General features: G+C 40.7%; 1 long non-coding RNA gene across 1 annotated transcript; it reads right to left on the bottom strand.

Annotated features, from left to right (window-relative positions):
• Positions 1–1946: 1946 nt before the first annotated feature.
• On the bottom strand, positions 1947–2948 carry LOC123490531. The gene is made up of 3 exons (XR_006660977.1): positions 2912–2948; positions 2763–2797; positions 1947–1975 (listed from the first exon to the last, which is right to left on the bottom strand). It is a non-coding gene; the product is annotated as an uncharacterized LOC123490531 (long non-coding RNA).
• Positions 2949–5108: the final 2160 nt, after the last annotated feature.

Here is a 5108-nt window from a genome sequence, read left to right as displayed (position 1 = left end):
ACGCCTACAGGTTTCAACCTAAACACTATGGTCTATGTCTCCTACAGCTTCCAACCTACTATACATGTTCCTACAGCTTCCAACCTAAACACTATAGTCCATGTAGCCTACAGGTTTCAGACCTAAACACTATATCCATGTAGCCTACAGGTTTCCGAACCTAAACACTATAGTCCATGTAGCCTACAGGTTTCAGACCTAAACACTATAGTCCATGTAGCCTGCAGGTTTCAGACCTAAACACTATAGTCCATGTGGCCTACAGGTTTCAGACCTAAACACTATAGTCCATGTATCCTCTTTCAACCTACACTATAGTCCATGTATCCTACGGTTTCAACCTACCTTTCCTTATTTTCAACCTAACACTATGTCCATGTAGCCTACAGGTTTTCAGACCTAAACACTATAGTCCATGTATCCTAAGGTTTCAACCTACACTATAGTCCATGTAGCCTACGGTTTCAACCTACACTATAGTCCATTGGCCTACAGGTTTCAACCTAAACACTATAGTCCATGTAGCCTACAGGTTTCAGACTAGCTAAACACTATAGTCCATGTAGCCTACTGGTTTTCGACCTAAACACTATAGTCCATGTACCTACGGTTTCAATTTAATCTTGTACCTAAACACTATATCCATGTATCCTACAGGTTCCAGACCTAAACACTATAGATCCATGTATCCTACAGGTTCCAGACCTAAACACTATAGTCCATGTATCCTACAGGTTTCAGACCTAAACACTATAGTCCATGTACCTCCTGGTTTTCCAGACCTAATCACTATAGTCCATTATTACGGTTTCAACTGCTAAACCCACTATAGTCCATTATCCTTTATTTCCGACCTAAACACTATAGTCCATTAGCCTACGGGTTTCAGACCTTAACACTATAGTCCATTAGCCTACAGGTTTCAACCTAACATCTATATCCATACTTAGCCTACAGCTTCCAGACCTAAACACTATATCCATTCCTACAGTTTCAAACCTAAACGCTACTATCCATTAGCCTACAGGTTTCAGACCTAACGCTATAGTCCATTACTACGGTTTCTAACACTATAGTCCATGTAGCCTACGGGTTTCAGACTACTAAACGCTATAGTCCATGTAGCCTACAGGTTTCAGACCTAAACACTATAGTCCATGTAGCCTACAGGTTTCAGACCTAAACACTATAGTCCATGTAGCCTACAGGTTTCAACCTCAACACTATAGTCTATGTAACTACAGTTCCAGACCTAAACACCATATTCCATGTAGCCTACAGGTTTCAGACCTAAACACTATAGTCCATGTAACCATACAGGTTTCAACCTAAACCCATAGTCCATGTACCCTACAGGGTTTCAGACTAACCACTCTAGTCCATGTACCATACAGGTTTCAACCTACAACACTATGTCCATTAGCCTACAGGTTTCAGACCTAAACACTCATAGTCCATTAGCCTCCGGTTTCAGACCTAAACACTATAGTCCATGTAGCCTACGGGTTTCAGACCTAAACACTATATTCCATTACTACAGTTTCAACCTAACACTATATCCTTGCCTTCGGGTTTCAACCTTAACACTATATTCCATGTAGCTACAGGTTTCAGACCTAAACACTATAGTCCATGTAGCCTACAGGTTTCAACCTAAACACTATATCCATTACCTGGTTTCGGACCTTAACACTACTTCCATTACCTACAGTTTCAACTTACATAGTCCATGTAGCCTACAGGTTTTCAACCTAAACACTATAGTCCATGTAGCCTACAGTTTCAGACCTAAACACTATATCCATTACCTACAGGTTTCAACTAACGCTATAGTCCATTATAAGGTTTCAGACCTAAACACTACTAGTCCATGCTTAGCCTACAGGTTTCGACCTACACTATAGTCCATTAGCCTCTTTTCAGCTCTATTCCTTGCCTACGGTTTCAACCTAAACACTATAGTCCATGTAGCCTACTGGTTTTCAACCTAAACACTATAGTCCATGTAGCCTACAGGGTTTCAACCTAAACACTATATCCATGTTCTTTCACCTAAACACTATAGTCCATTAGCTGGTTTCAACCTACCTATAGTCCATGTAGCCTCCGGGTTTCAGACCTAAACACTATAGTCCTATCCTCGCAGTTTTCAACCTAAACACTATAGTCCATTAGCCTACAGGTTTCAACTACACTATTCATTACTACGGTTTCATACACTATAGTCCATGTGTCCTCTTTCAAACCTACACACTTAGTCCTTCTTAGCCTACAGGTTTCAACCTACACTATATCCATTACCTTTTCAACCTAACACTCTATCCATGTATCCTCCGGCTTCCAGACCTAAACACTATAGTCCATTATTGACTTCCAAACCTAAACACTATATCCATGTAGCCTACAGGTTTCAGACCTAAACACTATAGTCCATGTACCCTACGGTTTCAACCTAAACACTATATCCTTTCCTAGGTTCCAACCTAAACACTATATCATTATCCTACAGGGTTTTCAACCTAAACACTATAGTCCATGTATCCTACAGCTTCCAGACCCCCAAACACTATATCCATGTAGCCTACAGGTTTCAACCTAAACACTAAATCCATTAGCCTACAGGTTTTCAACCTAAACGCTATATCCATGTATCTAAGGTTTCAACCTACACTATAGTCCTTACCTACAGGTTTTCAACCTAACACTATAGTCCATGTAGTACAGGTTTCAGACCTATCCTCTCATAGTCCATGTAGCCTCACAAGGTTTCAGACCTAAACACTATAGTCCATGTAGCCTACCGGTTTCAGACCTAAACACTATAGTCCATACTTAGCCTACAGTTTTCAACCTAAACACTATATCCATGTAACCTACAGAGTTTCAGACCTAAACCACCATATTCCATTACCTACAGGTTTCAGACCTAAACACTATAGTCCATGTAGCCTACAGGTTTCAGACCTAAACACTATATTCGTCATGTAGCCTACAGGTTTCAGACCTAAACTTCTCATATCCATGTAGCCTACAGGTTTCAGACCTAAACACTATAGTCCATGTAGCCTACAGGTTTCAGACCTAAACACTATAGTCCATGTAGCCTACAGGTTTCAGACCTAAAACTATATTCCATGTAGCCTACAGGTTTCAGAACCTAAACACTACAGTCCATGTAGCCTACAGGTTTCAGACCTAAACACCATAGTCCATGTAGCCTACAGGTTTCAGACCTAAACACTATAGTCCATGTAGCCTACAGGAGTTTCAGACCTAAACACTATAGTCCATGTAGCCTACAGGTTTCAGACCTAAACACTATAGTCCATGTAGCCTACAGGTTTCCGACACTAACACTATAGTCCATTACCTACAGGTTTCACCTAAACACTATAGTCCATGTACCTACAGTTTCCAACCTATATATCCATGTCAGCCTAGGGTTTCAACCTAAACACTATCTATCCATGTAGCCTACAGGTTTCAGACCTAAACACTATAGTCCATGTTCCTCCTCTGAGTTTCAGACCTAAACACTATAGTCCATTGGCCTACTGGTTTCAGACCTAAACACTATAGTCCATGTAGCCCTACAGTTTTCAGCCTAAACACTATAGTCCATTAGCCTACAGGTTTCAGACCTAAACACTATAGTCCATGTAGCCTACAGGTTTCAGTCCTAAAACAACTATAGTCCATCTTAGCCTACAGTTTCAATAAACACTATAGTCCATTTCTTTTCAACCTAACACTATAGTCCATGTAGCCTTCTGGTTTCAGACTCTAAACACTATAGTCCATGTAGCCTACAGCTTTCAGACCTAAACACTATAGTCCATGTATCCTACAGGTTTCAACCTAAAACACTATATCCTCCTTCACAGGTTTCAACCTAAGCACTATAGTCCATTACCTACAGGTTTTCAGCTACTATAGTCCATGTACCTCAGGTTTCCTGCTATGGGCCAAACACTATAGTCCATTAGCCTACGGTTTCAACCTAAACTCTATATTTCATGTAGCCTACTGGTTTCAACCTAAACACTATAGTCCATGTAGCCTACAGGTTTCAAATGCCACCTAAACACTATTTCCATGTAGCCTACAGCTTTCAACCTAAACACTACTAGTCCATTAGCCTTCAGGTTTCAGACTAAACACTCTAGTCCATTACTAGGTTTCAGACTGCTCTGACCTACAACACTATAGTCCATGTAGCCCTACAGGTTTCAACCTAAACACTATATTCCATGTAGCCTACAAGGTTTCAGACCTAACTCACTATAGTCCATTTAGCCTACAGGTTTCAATAAACACTATTGTCCATTAGCCTACAGGTTTCAACCTAAACTTACTATTCCATGTAGCCTACAGGTTTCAACCTAAACACTATAGTTCTATATCCTAAGTTTCAACCTAAACACTATAGTCCATGTAGCCTACAGTTTCAGAGCCTAAACACTATAGTCCATGTAGCCTACAGGTTTCAACCTCACACTATAGTCCATGTAGCCTACAGGTTTCAGACCTAAACACCTCATATCCATGTAGCCTTCGTTTGCTACCACTATAGTCCATGTAGCCTTGTTTCATACCTAAACACTATAGTCCAAATTGTAGCCTACGGTTTCAACCTAAACACTTAGTCCATGTAGCCTACAGGTTTCAACCTAAACACTATAGTCCATATAGCTCTACAGGTTTCAACCTACACACTATAGTCCATGTAGCCTACAGGTTCCAGACCTAAACACTATAGTCCATATGACTACAGGTTTCCAGACCTTAACACTATAGTCCCATGTAGCCTACAGGTTTCCAACCTACACACTATAGTCCATGTAGCCTAAGGTTTCCAGACCTTAACACTATAGTCCATGTGGCCCTACTGGAGTTTGCAGACCTAAACACTATAGTCCATGTAGCCTACAGGTTTCAGACCTAAACACTATAGTCCATGTAGCTTACAGGTTTCATATCCCACTATAACCCTCTCAACCTAAACACTATAGTCCATGTAGCCTACGGTTTCACCTAAACACTATAGTCCATGGAGCCTACGGTTTCTCATAACCTATATCCATTGCCTTCCTGGTTTCAACCTAAAC

The sequence above is a fragment of the Coregonus clupeaformis genome, unplaced genomic scaffold, assembly GCF_020615455.1.
Source record: "Coregonus clupeaformis isolate EN_2021a unplaced genomic scaffold, ASM2061545v1 scaf4107, whole genome shotgun sequence".
Classification (NCBI taxonomy): domain Eukaryota; kingdom Metazoa; phylum Chordata; class Actinopteri; order Salmoniformes; family Salmonidae; genus Coregonus; species Coregonus clupeaformis.
This window is presented reverse-complemented; position numbering and strand designations above follow the sequence as displayed.